This window comes from Sturnira hondurensis, unplaced genomic scaffold (assembly GCF_014824575.4).
Source record: "Sturnira hondurensis isolate 20B ecotype Veracruz unplaced genomic scaffold, ASM1482457v3 Scaffold0014302, whole genome shotgun sequence".
In the NCBI taxonomy this organism is placed as follows: domain Eukaryota; kingdom Metazoa; phylum Chordata; class Mammalia; order Chiroptera; family Phyllostomidae; genus Sturnira; species Sturnira hondurensis.
This window is the reverse complement of record NW_028086933.1, coordinates 7,931,630-7,945,520: the sequence shown is the minus strand read 5'-3', so window position 1 is coordinate 7,945,520 and position 13,891 is coordinate 7,931,630. Positions and strand designations below refer to the sequence as shown.

Below are 13,891 nucleotides of genomic sequence, written 5' to 3'. Positions count from 1 at the left end.
TGTAATTCTTCTAACTTTTATGAATCAATGAGAACAGGACTTTGTGAACCAGTCACCAGCCTTTGAGATAGTGCCTATTGCATAGTACATGTTCAAAATATTGTCTGTACATGAGTGATTAGGAGCATGCGTGGTCAATGCCTGGATCCATGAGTTGATGTGTGAATTCATGAGCTTACCACCTCCTTTTTGCTGCCAGTGTGATTTCGTATGATTCTGTGCTACAACAAATTATTCCTCTTCTCTACCCCTGTACCCTATCCTTAGATTCATGCTCAGAGAGCATGCTGGCTTAAAACTAGAATAATAATCCCAGGCACAGATTCCAAACATGTTTCAGTGGAGATCAATGTTATGGGAGTGGTGTTGGTAGGAAACAGGTCTCACCTAGAAGAGCCTGAGCACCCAAGACATGCTCAGCTGCTGATGCCAGGGCATCCAGCCTGTTCCCGCGGCTTGTTGCAGATGGATCTGTGGGTGCGGTTCCCTTGGTGACCTGCTTACCCGCCTTCCTGGAAGTCAAACGGCTGATGGACCACTGTAGTCCACACAGGGCCAGGCAGCCTGGCAATGCGGATGTGCTTCTGGCTGGCCAGGATTATCTTGGAAATCCTTTCTTTTCTGCTATTGAGATCTTTCACTTGAGTGCAGGGTCATGTTTAGGAGCACGGTGTCTCCATCCGGAACTGCATCTGTTGGACTCCTAGCTCAGCTGCTTACAAGCTGTGCAACAGTGGGCATTGGGCTTGCTGCAGACGTCTAGATTCCTCATCTGTAAAATGGGATCACACATAGTAGCTACCTGTTAGGGGATTTGTATTGATCTCTGCCTTACATACTGTACGCTTCACTTCTGTCCATGGGAATAGTCTTTGAATATTGTCCCTAACCTGCATAGGGGTCTGGATAAAAGTGAGGAAGATTTTTCACATGTAGCCAGGGCTCTGGTTATTCACTGAGCACCCTACCTCTGGTCATCTGCAGCCATGCGGGAGCCAACACCTCGTCTCTCTGACTGACCAGCTTGGCAGAGACCTTAGGTCACTGTTTCCACCCAGGTGCCAATGTTTAACTGGACTCTTCAGAGTCTGTGATCATTATGATACAAACGTTCATTCTGGAAAAGTTTAAAAATGCTTTTTGGTTAGAATGAGATTTTTGGCATGTTTTCACTGTGGGCTTTGGCTATAAATTCCTGAAATGCTGACCTCGTTGAATTTATTTTTGTTCTAAACACCATTGCTAACATTTCCAAGTGTCCACATGGACTTGATAAATACTTTGCCTCTGCTTACTGTATATGTGGACTGGATGAACAGGAACGATTATGATTTGGGGAATCCTGAACATTTTTCTTCATTTAGCTTGAGGCTGAAGTGAGTTAGAAATACTTCTTTGTCATCATAATTTTGGGGCTTCAAAATTGTGTTTGATTTTTTCAGGAAATCGGTGGTAACTTTATATTAGCTGAGAAAAGTGAATTTTGAAACTCTCAGGGAAGAGACAAATGATCCATTTTTCACAGGGAACACTTCTTTTTCAAGGGAATTTGCTGCCAAGTTTTCAGCAGTGGCTTCAGGCATTACTTGACCTTTTGCATATCAAGAAATTGTTTTCTTTGTGTAAATATGAGACCAGTATTTGGGGAAGGGCAGTATGCAGTGCAGGAGACAAAAACAGCCAGCCGTGTGCACTTCCACATCTGCAAGCGGATTGGGTTTCCGGAACTGTCAGTCAAGCAGAGCTTATGGAATGGGTTTTCCTTCCCTCACTAGTTGCCGTACACATTTTAGTTCTCCAGGAAATAAATCACAATGGCGTTTCTGACAAAGGGGGGGCAGTGAAATATGGTATGACAATAGGGTACATCCACTCTTAAGCAGAATTGCTTTTTTGTCTCCTTTTATGCTCTAAAGAAGAAAAAAATTCACGAAACAGTTCCTTTTAAACATGACTTATCTCCCATGTGATGGACTGTGTTCCTTCTTGGCTGTTTTCTTTATTTCTGACTCAAGCATCTTCTGCTTGGACCATCTAGTCCCCTGCTTGGATGGCGTAGTTGTGGTGGGGCGGGGGTGTGGGTTCTTCTTCCTGCTTTGCCATACTGGACGTAGCCACCCTCTCTGCGTTAGCTGTCGTGTACGTGGGGGCCCGTCAGTCGTGACGGGCCACACCCTGGGAGAGCCATTTGACGTCAGCGAGGTGTCAGGGCACAGTGCCTCCCAGAGTGCCGTTCATTACGCCTTTCCCTGTGCCCTGATGGCCAGCTAAGGAAGGGGTTAGTGTTACTTGTGCTCAACAAACAGGCTCACTGAGACTGGAAAAAAAACACAACCAAAATAAACATCTTTTAAAGTGCCTGCCACGTTTCATTCTCTGTGCTGCATCACAACCATGCTGCTAGGGAGGGGTTACTGCACCCCCTGATGATTGGGAGACTAACGCTTGGGGCACTTTGGGGAAACTTTCCAACTAATAGGTGCTCGTATTCAAACTGTATCTTTCAGAGTCTAAAGCCCATGTACGACATCAGCCACCTCACTGAGTGGCGGAAGAACACAGTTTTGGACACATGTTGGAATTTTGTGAATTTCTTTCCAGCTTGACAATATTCAGTGATGGCCTTGTAGCAAAATAGTCAAGCAAGTAGTCAAGGTCGTCAGTGAATATTGTCAAGCTGGAAAGAAATTCACAAAATTCCAACATGTGTCCAAAGCTGTGTTCTTCGTCCTATTAGGTTGCCGGATGAAAATGGCTTTCTCTGTGTGTTTTATTCTTAACCTGACCCAAAGTGAACTCGTGGTTCTCCCTCCCTAAGTTTGTTTCCCTTTCCGAGTTCCCATTTCAGGTGCTCAAGCCAGAATCCCAGGAGTTACTCGTGACCCTCCTTTTTCTCCTACACTCCACACTTTCATCAGGTACAAAGTACTGTTGAGTCTACCCGTTAAGCACCACTGTATCTGCCGCAGGAACGCCTGTGAAAGCAGCAGGGTAGAGCCCCAATTCAGCCCACAATTCAGAGTAGATCTGACACCCATGAAAGGAAATGTGGGAGGGGGGAGCCTCTAGCGGACAAAGTTGGGCCAGGAGAGCCTCTGATTGTATGACCCTATATGAGAAATGCTACAACTGCTCCAATAGGAGCTCTGAAGCAAATATTGCCAGAGAAATATCATTTTGCACATAAATTATAAAATCGTGATATGCCACTGTGATCAGTTATAGTCTAGGGGCTGCTCGTGAAAAGTGAGGCCTGGGCTTCAGAACAGAGGTGAATTCTGAAGGTGCTGCAGCTGGAGACAGTCCAGTAAACACCCTCCTGTAGCTGTACTACAAGTTCCTTCTTAAAGGGACATCCCAACAGCACGCCCAGTGGCCACCACCGTTGCTCCAGTCTATCCAGCCTCCACCCCCACTCCCCACCGCCTCACCCTAGATTCTTCTCCCACGCCTTAGTCAGCTGCCTTCCCCATCTCCTGGACTACAGTAGCCCCACTGGTGGGTCTCCATTATCACTCCACTTTAACACATCTACTTCCTACAGCTATTTTCTTTTTTATTTAATCTTTATTGTGTTTTTTTTCCCCACTAGCATTAATCCCCTTAGACCCTCCACCATGTGGTTTATGACCATGTGGTTTTTATCCTTCCTTTTGTTTATCGGGTGGAATCTCATTTATTGATTTGTGAATGTTGTACCAACCTTGCATTCCTGGAATGAATCCCACTTGATCATGCTGTATGATCTTTTTAATGCATTGCTGTATTTGGTTTACTAATATTTTCTTGAGAATTTTAGCATCTATGCTCATCAGGGACAGTGGCCTATAACTTTCTTTTCAGCAATCACCACACTGCTGTCCATGCCCATGAGTCCTTTTTCCTTTTTGCTCAATCCCTCCACCCACTAACCTCCCATGCACCCTGCCCCCTTAGGTGTCAACCTATGCTCCATCTATAAGTCTGTCTCTATTTTGCTTGTTAGTTCAGTTTGTTCGTTAGATTCCACATGTGAGTGTAATCATATGGTATTTGTCTTTCTCTAACTGGCTTATTCCACTTAACATAATGTTCTTCAGGTCCATCCATACTGTCACAAATGGTAAAATTTTCTTCTTTTTTATGGCTGAGTACAATTCTGTTGTGTAAATGCCCCATAGTTGTTTTATCTACTCATCTGTTGTTGGACACTTGGGCTGCTTCCCTATCTTGGTGATTGTAAATAATGCTGCAATGAACATAGGGGTGCTTACGTTCTTTTGAATTAGTGTTTTGGGTTTCTTCGGATATATTCCCAGAAGTGGAATTGCTGGATCAAAAGGCAGATCCACTTTTAATTTTTTGAGGTATCTTCATACTGCTTTCCACAGTGGCTGCACCAGTCTGCATCCCCACCAACAGTGCAAAAGGGTTCCCCTTTCTCCACATCCTCACCAGCACTTGTTTGTTGATTTATTGATGATGGCCTTCTGACAGCTGTGAAGTGATATCTCATTGTGGTTTTAATTTGCATTTCTCTGAGGATTGGTGACATTGATCATGTTTTCATATGTCTATTGTCCATCTGTATGTCCTTTTTGGAGAAGTGTATATTTAGGTCCTTTGCCTATTTTTCAATTGAGTTTTTTTGGTTTTGAGGTTTGTAAGTATTTTATAAATTTTGGATATTAACCCTTTATCAGATGTATCGGTGAATATATTCTCCCATTCTGTGGGTTGCCTTTTTTTTAAAAATATTTTATTTATTTATCTTTAGAGGGGAAGGGAAGGAGAGAGGGAGAGAAACATCAATGTATGGTTGCTTCTCATGCAGCCCCTGCTGGGAACTGGCCTGCAACCCAGGTATCTGCCCTGACTGGGAATCGAACCGCGATCGTGTGTGGGTTGTCTTTTAATTTTGTTGATGATTTTCTTTGCTGTGAAAAAAGTTTTTAGTTTGCTGTAGTCCCATTTGTTTATTTTCTGTTTTGTTTCCCTTGCCTGGGGAGATATATCCAATAAAAAGTTGCTATATCCAATAAAAAGATATATCCAATAAAAAGTTACCACAAGCATTGTCTGAGATGTTGCTGTCTATGTTGTCTTCTAGGATTTTTATGGTTTCAGGTTTAACATTTAAGTCTTTGATCCATTTTGAGTTTATTCTTGTGTGTGGTGTAAGAAGGTGGTCTGGTTTCATTTTTCTGCACATATTTGTCCAGTTTTCTCAAGACCATTTATTGAATACACTCTCTTTAGCTCATTGTATGTGCTTGCTTCTCTGTCGAATAGTAATTGACTGTAAAGATGTGGGTTTATTTCTGGGTTCTCCATTCTGCTCCTTTGGTCTCTGTGTCTGTTTTTATGCCACGACCAGGCTGGTTTGATTACTATGCCCTTATAGGATAGTTTGATGTTAGGTTGTGTGATTCCTGTAACTTCATTCTTCTTTCTCAAGATCATTGTTGCTGTGTGGGGCCTTTTGTGATTCCATACAAATTTTCAAAATATTTTTTCTAGTTCATTGGAATCTGGATAGGAGTTGCGCTGAATCTATAGATTGCTTTGGCTGGTATGGACATTTTAATGATGTCAATTCTTCCTATCCATTACATGCTTGATTAGGTTTATTCCTAAGTATTTTTTTATTTTTGAAGCATTTGTGAATGGGACTGTTTTCTTAATTTCCATTTCTGTTAGTTCCTTGTGGCCATTTAAAAATGCAACTGATTTCTGGATATTAATTTTGTAACCTGCTGCTCTGCTGAATTAATCAGTTCTAGTAGTTTCTTGGTGGAATCTTTGGGTTCTCCATGTACAGTATCATGTCGTCTGCAAATAATGACAGTTTTACTTCTTCCTTTCCAGTTTGGATGCCTTTTAGTTCTTCTTATTGGATTGCTGTGGCTAGGACTTCCAGTACTATATTGAATAAAAGAGGTAAAAGTAGATGTCCTTGTCTTGTTCCTAGTAATAAGAAGAACACTTGTAGTTTGTACATTGAGTATGATGCTGGCAGTGGGTTTGTCATACATGGCCTTTATTATGTTTAGTGTCTTCCCTCTACTTCAACTTTTTAAATTATATATGGATGCTGGATTTTATCAAATGCTTTTTCTGCAGCTATCAATATGACCATGTGGTTTTTATCCTTCCTTTTGTTTATCCGGTGGAATCTCATTTATTGATTTGTGAATGTTGTACCAACCTTGCATTCCTGGAATAAATCCCACTTAATCATGCTGTATGATCTTTTTAATGCATTGCTGTATTTGGTTTACTAATATTTTCTTGAGAATTTTAGCATCTATGCTCATCAGGGACAGTGGCCTATAATTTTCTTTCTTCAAAGTGTCTTTATCTGGTTTTGGAATTAAGAAAATGCTGGCCTCATAAAATGAGTTTGGGAGTCTTCCCTCCTCTTAAATGTTATGAAATAGTTTGAGAAGCAGAGGTGTGTGTTCTTGGAATTTTTGGTAAAATTCGCCTGTAAAGACATCTGGTCCAGGGCTTTTGTTTGGTGAGAGTTTTATGATTATGGCTTCAATTTCACTAGGTGGTATCTGTCTATTCAGATTCTTTCATTGTTTCTGATTTAGTTTTAAAAGATTGTATATTTCTAGGAATTTATCCATCTCAGTTTGTCCAGTTTGTTAGCATATAGTTGTTCATAATATTTTCTTACAATCCTTTTTGTTTCATTGGTGTCAGTTGTTATTTCTCCCCTTCCATTTCTGATTTTATTTATTTGGGCCCTTTTTCTTTTTTTTCTTGATGAGTCTGGTTAAAGGTGTGTAAATCTTGTTTATCTTTTTAAAGAACCAGCTCTTGGTTTTGTTTAACTTTTGTATCATTATCTTTTTAGAGTCTATTTTGTTTATTTCTGCTCTGATCTTTATTATTTCCTTCCTTCTACTCACTTTGGGCTTTGTTGGTTGTTCTTTTTCAAGTTTCTTTAAGTGTAAAGTTAGATTGTGTATTTGAGCTTTTTTTTTTTTTTTTGAGATAGGCCTGTAAAGCTATGAATTTCCCTCTTATTATTGCTTTTCCAATTTCCCACAGATTTGGATTGGTGTGTCCTCATTTTAATTTGTTTCATGGTATTTTTAAATTTCTTCTTTGATCTTGTTGTTGACCCATTTATTGTTTAATAACATGTTATTTAGCTTCCATGTCTTCCTTTACTTTCTGGTGCTCTTTTTGTGATTGATTTCTAGTTTCATAGCATTGTGGTCAGAGAAGATGCTTGGTATGATTTCAGTCTTCCTAAATTTATTGAGACTTGTTTTGTGTCCTAACATATGATCTGTCCTAGAAAACTTTCCATGTGCACTTGAAAAGTATGTATATTCTGCTGCTTTGTGCTGAAATGCTCTGAAGATATAAATTAAATCCATTTGATCTAGTGTGTCATTTAAGGCTGCTGTCTCCTTATTGATTTTCTGCCTGGAAGATCTATTCCTTGAAGTCAATGGAGTGTTAAAATTCCCGACTATGACTATATTTCCATCAATCTCTCCTTTTACATCCATCAAGATTTGCTGCACAAATTTAGGTGCTCCTATGTTGGGTGCATAAATGTTCACTAGGGTTATATCCTCTTGTTGGATTGTTCCCTTTATTATTATGAAGTGTCCTTCCTTGTCTCTTGCTATAGCCTTGGTTTTAAAGTCTATTCTGTCAGATGTAAGTACCACTACCCTAGCTTTTTTTGCTTTCCCATTTGCATGAAATACCTTTTTTCATCCCTTTACTTTTAGACTGTGTGTATCTTTTGATCTGACATGGGTCTTTTGGAGACAGCATATATAGGGGTCTTGTTTTCTTATTCATTCAGCTAACCTATGTCTTTTGGTCAGAGCATTTAAGCTATTTACATTTAAGGTGATTTTTGATGGATATGTATGCAGCGCCATTTTATTGTTAGACCGTTTTCTTCCCCCTTCGTCTTTCTTCTTCTTCCTTCTTTCTTCTTTCTTCTTCCTTCTTTCTTCTTCAAGCAAGCCCTTTAACATTTGTAGTAGTAGTGATTTGGTGTTAACAAATGCCTTTAGCTTTTCCTTGTCTGGAAAGCTCCTTATTTCTCCTTCAATTTTAAACATGAGCCTTGCTGGGTGAAGTACCTTGGTTGTAGGTCCTTGCTTTTCATTACCTTGAATCTTTGCTGCCATTCCCTTCTGGCCTGAAGTGTTTCTGTTGAGTAATCAGATGACAGTCTAATTGGTGGACCCTTGTGAGTAACTGCCTGATTTTCTCTTGTAGTTTTTAGGATTCTCCCCTTGTCTTCAAGCCATGTCATTTTAATTATGATGTGTCTCAGTATAGGCCTGTTTAGGCCCAACTTGCTTTGGGACTCTGAGCTTCCTGGACTTGGGTGTTCTCCTTCACAGATAAGGGAAATTTTCATTCATTGAAAATTTCTTCAGGTTCTTCAGGTAAGTTCTTGGTCCCTTGCTCACTCTTTTCTCCCTCTCGTATTCATGTGGTGTGGATATTGCTATGCTTCATGTTGTCCAAAATGTTTCTTCAGCTCTCCTTATTTTTTAAAATTTCTTTTTCTTTTTCTTTTTGATTTTTATTTATTTATTTGATTTTTATTTACTTATTTGATTTCTATTTATTTTTCTTTTTGATGCTCTGCCTGGGTGTTTTTTTCTACCTTGTCTTTCAAATCACCAATTCGATCCTCTGCTTCTTCTAACCTACTGTTTAATCTTGCCAATGTATTATTTCTTTCAGATATTGCATTTTTTATTTCTGACTGGTCCTTTTTTATGGTCTCTATGTCTTGTTTTCCTGATTTTTAGTTCCTTACGATCATTTCTTGAAACTCTTTGATATATTGCTTGCCTCTAATATTTTATCTATTTCTTCTGGAGATTTCTCTTGTTCTGTCATTTGGGGTCTGTTTCTTTGTTTTCTCATTTTTGGCAGCTTCTTTGTATTTTCTAATTTAGTTGTTAAAGTAAGTAGTCATTAAACTGATCAGTTAAGCTAATCAAGCTGTAATCTTCGGCCAGGCTTAAGCACCACAGGGTGGGGCAGGGTATTTCCTGTGGACAGCTCTATTGTTTCCCCTCAGGCTGATGCCATTCAGAGAGGAGAGCTCTGCCTGAGAAAGCTGGCTTCTGCAGTACGGGGGACGACTCAGCACAGGGACCTCGTGGTTAGTCCTTCACTTCTGTTCCCAGAGCCACCAGCCCCAGACTTCTCTCACATGTCTCTAGTCCATTCTGCCCTCCCTCTGCTGGGCCCAGGGTATGTGGCTGCCAACGAAATTTGGTGCCTTGGCCCTTTAAAAGGCTCTCTGTGTCTATAGCTGTCTTTCCCTGGCAGACAGAAACCCCACTGCTTTTCACAGCTGGGTATTAACTGGGCTTTTTTCTAGCTCTGGTGTTGTTGGCTGGGGATTCCTGCTTGGAATTTAGACCCCACAATTCTCAGGGGGAATCCCCCGCTGCTGAAATATCCCTCCAGAGCTTCAGTTGCTGGCCATGGGAGCCCAGCCAGCCCTCTCACTCCTCCCCCACACCCTCTACCAGTCATGTTGTGGTGAAGAGGTTTCTTCTGTCTGTCCATGGTTATAAGGTTTCTCTCCAGCTAGTGTTTAGTTGGTTCTGCAGGATGTTTTCTCTACAATTTAGTTTAATTCCAGATTGGTCCTGGGAGGAGGTTAGTGTGGCTTCTACTTACTCCTCCACCACCTTGGATCCAGGGCCTCACTTTCCTTTTCCTGGCAGCTCAAGACTCTTTCCTGTGTCACTCAGTTGGTTGGGCATCATCCTGAAAATCAGAGGGTGGCTGGTTTGATTCTCTGTCAGGGCACATGCCTGGGTTTCGGGCTCCACCCAATTGATGTTTTTCTCTCACATCAACGTTTCTCCCCTCCCCTCCCCTCCCCTCCGCTCCCCTGTCTGTGTGGGAAGGAGGGGTGGAGAAGAAAGCAGGATAGGGTAGCGGAGAAGTCGAGCTGCAGTGCAATCCCAAGAAGGTCTCCCATTCTCCCAAGGAAACTTCAGAGTCGGGAGGCCCTTCAGAGCTGTTCAGGTTGGGTCAAGGAGCCAGGCTTTTATACTTGAGTTGAATAGTCCCAGTAAGCTGCTGGAAGGCGGGATGAGCAGGCAGGGTAGTTTTCTTCAGCAGAGGAAAACCCCAAAGGTGGTTGAGGGCTGTTGGCCAGCAGCTCTCCCAGCACCTTTGGTCTCCTTCCTGCAGGGAGACNAATCAGAGGGCGGCTGGTTTGATTCTCTGTCAGGGCATATGCCTGGGTTTCGGGCTCCACCCAATTGATGTTTTTCTCTCACATCAACGTTTCTACCCTCCCCTCCCCTCCCCTCCCCTCCCCTCCCCTCCCCTTCCCTCCTCTCCCCTGTCTGTGTGGGAAGGAGGGGTGGAGAAGAAAGCAGGATAGGGTAGCGGAGAAGTCGAGCTGCAGTGCAATCCCAAGAAGGTCTCCCCTTCTCCCAAGGAAACTTCGGAGTCGGGAGGCCCTTCAGAGCTGTTCAGGTTGGGTCAAGGAGCCAGGCTTTTATACTTGAGTTGAATAGTCCCAGTAAGCTGCTGGAAGGCGGGATGAGCAGGCAGGGTAGTTTTCTTCAGCAGAGGAAAACCCCAAAGGTGGTTGAGGGCTGTTGGCCAGCAGCTCTCCCAGCACCTTTGGTCTCCTTCCTGCAGGGAGACCTGGTGGGCTCACCACACAAGCAACAAGCACTTCTCCAGCCTTGGTTGACTTCCCCCTGCAGCCTCCGGGCCTTTTGTGTGTTACTTCTTTTATCTGGAAAGTTCTTGTTTGCTATTTCTCTCTTGCTTTGCCTACTTAACTCCTATTCACTCTTCAGATTTTATCTCCTAGGTCTCTTCCACAGGAAAGCTCTTACCAGACTAGATTGTTTGTTATGCAAATCAAAAGTGCTCTGTATTTCTCTTCCTTTTCGGTGTCCATCACTCTTACTGTCTGATTATTTGTGTACTGTCTGTGTGCCCTGTGACAGTTTCCTGTGTGAGGCAAGCTGGTGGCATAGCCCACAGCATTTCTGAAGGGTGGTGTGTGGTATACAAAAGGTACTCAACAAATAGATGTTGACTCAATTAAAGTGTGAGAAAATATTAAAATATTTTAAAAAATTATTTCATTTATATAAGATGTGAGGTGGGCACTACTAGATTTATTGGAGGGACCGCTTCATAAATTATATAAATGTCTAGCCACAATGCTATATACCTGAAATTAATATAAAACATTGAATGTCAAGTGTAATTTTAAAAATTTTATTTTATTTTATTTTTCTATATATATTTTATTGATTATACCATTACAGTTGTTCTACTCCCCCCTTCATTCCCTTCCACCCTGCACACCCCCTCCCCCCTTTCCCCCCTTTCCCCCCTTTAGTTTATGACCACATGTCTCAAGTTCTTTGGATTCTATATTTCCCCTACTATTCTTGCCCTCCCTCCTATCTATTTTTTACCTATCATCTATGCTACTTATTTTCTGCACCTTCTCCCCCCTTCTCCTCCTCCCACTCCCCTGTTGCTAACCCTCCATGTGTTCTTCATTTCTATGGTTCCACTCCTGATCGAGCTGTCCTCTTGGTTTGCTTTTGTTTTAGGTGTGGTTGTTAATAACTGTGAGTTTGCTGTCCTTTCACTGTTCATGTTTTTTATCTTCTTTTTCTTAGATAAGTCCCTTTAACATTTCATATAATAAGGGCTTGGGAGAAGGCACAGTGTTTCCACCTACGCCTCCATCTTGGCGGAAGTCTAATTTAAAAAAGTTTAAATAAAATAATTTTTGTTTAAAATTGTGTACATGTAAACAATATGCAGAATTCTGCAATTGCATTTGCTCCTTGCTTCATTTGGTGTTTCATCAGTGTGGCGTGCTGTTTTTCTTGAGCTGCTTATTGTGAAAAGGAAGTGCCAGGTAGCTCAGGTGAGTCTCCCAGAGGTAAAAATTTGGGCCAGTTTGGAGTGTTTGTGACTGCCTAAATTTCCATACATTTGAAAAATTCTACAGTAACATCTTTCCATTGCATTTTTCTGTGATTTAGTGGTACATTTTTTTAGAAAGTATAAACCGATGAACAAATCTTAAAATTATCTCCATTCTTATAAAAGAAAGATCATATGAAAATAAACATGAATTTACAAAGTAGTTAATAAATTCATGGTCATTGTTATGGTGTAGAATTCTGTGTTACCAGAAGACTTTTTTAAGCACAGTACTTTTTTAAAAAATATTTTATTTGTTAATTTTTCAGAGAGGGTAAGGGAGGGAGAAAGAGAGGGAGAGAAACATTGATGTGAGAGAGAAACATCAATTGGTTGCCTCTCACACACACCTCGACTGGGGGCTGAACCCACAAACCGGGCAAGGGCTCTGACCTGGAATCAAACCGGCGAGCCTTTGATTTGTGGGATGACGCCCAACCCACTGAGCCACACCGTCAGTGCAAAGCACAGCACTCTATTTACAGTTGCCCAGCCCTTGACATAGAGGAGGGAGTCAAGTAATTTGACAGAAATGTAAATTTTAATTATTTTTCATGTTCAGCCAGGATGAGAATCATTAATTTAGGTAGAGAAAATAAGGCTGGACTTACGGAATCTTGGTTTGGTATTTTATATAGTTTATTTCCAAATCAATTGCTCTGCAACAGTTCTTACAGGAATTGCAAGATTTCCCCCTTCTTGCTCACTTTTGAGGTATTATATATAAATATAGCTTAAAAGGCTCCTTTGTTCTTAGAGTCTGTGCTCCTTCAATTGAGTTTACAGTTCTGTCAAATTAAAAATATATACTCATAAAAATATATGCGTGTATATATGTGTGTGTGAACACAATGTATATATAGCTATCTTTCTATCGCTTCTCGGCCTTTTGGCTAAGATTAAGTGTAGTATCTGTTCTTATCAGTTCAAGAATATATACACATGTATGTGTGTATATATGTGTGTGTGAACACAATGTATATATAGCTGTCTTTCTAGAGGAATTTTGTAGTTTCTACCGTTATGAGGAAATAAAAATAGTCTTGATAATTTCTTTTCTACACTGATTTGGGGGATTAGTGTATAAATCTTAGGGGAATGGCTCATGTTAAACACCCCTGGTAAAAGAAGGCTGCCCAACCATCTGAGCGAGTCTTTGGTTATTTGCTCTATAGATAAATTGTCTAATTGCCCTGGATTTTGGTACAATATCATAGTTCATAGAATGTGTGCATGGGCCAGGAAGTCCAAGGGTGTGCACCCTCACCGGACGTGTCTAGCTAGGTTCAGCTACCTTCCTTACCTGCACACTAAGTGGTCCTGGCTCCTACTTCATCACATAGCTGCAGGGTTTAAATGCAGGAATCTGCAGAGCAGGCCCCGAGGAGTGCTGGCACCAGGCCCCCAGCGAATGGTAGCTATTATTATTCTCACCAGTGCCTGGAAATAGCATATGTTTTTATTTCCCAATTTCAAAGTTAATTTTTAAAATGAAGGTTTATTTCCCCATTGAATTCTAAAAGTTTTGCACATGTATAAAGAAAAGACTGTTACAATTTAGAAATTATATATTGGAAACTAATTAAGAGTCTTAAAATTTTGGGCTGATCTCTGAAACTTCTTTGACATTTAAAAGTTATCAAGACACCATCAGGTATTTCAGAATGAGATCAGGTCTGATTCATTTGGACGAATCTGATAGTTTCAGAATTAATTTGATTATATTGAGGCTTTTTGTTCCCAGAATTTTCCCTGGTTCGTGTGTGTGTACATGTATAATCAAGAGAAAATGTGAAGTGGCTGGGATTTGGCTTAAAAAAATCTCTTTAGGAATTAATAATTTATAAATCACTATTTATATATTTTCACTTTGGTTCCCAAGTTTCACGAGCTCCCCAGGACAGATCTGAGAAGGAAG

General features: G+C 40.9%; 1 protein-coding gene and 1 pseudogene across 3 annotated transcripts in view; both read left to right on the top strand.

The window, feature by feature from the left end:
* BICC1 (BicC family RNA binding protein 1) overlaps positions 1-13,891 on the top strand; it is a 275,205-nt gene that overhangs the window by 175,694 nt on the left and 85,620 nt on the right. The gene's annotated exons all lie outside the window — the stretch shown is intronic.
* Positions 12,847-12,950, top strand: LOC118998522 (uncharacterized; annotated as a pseudogene).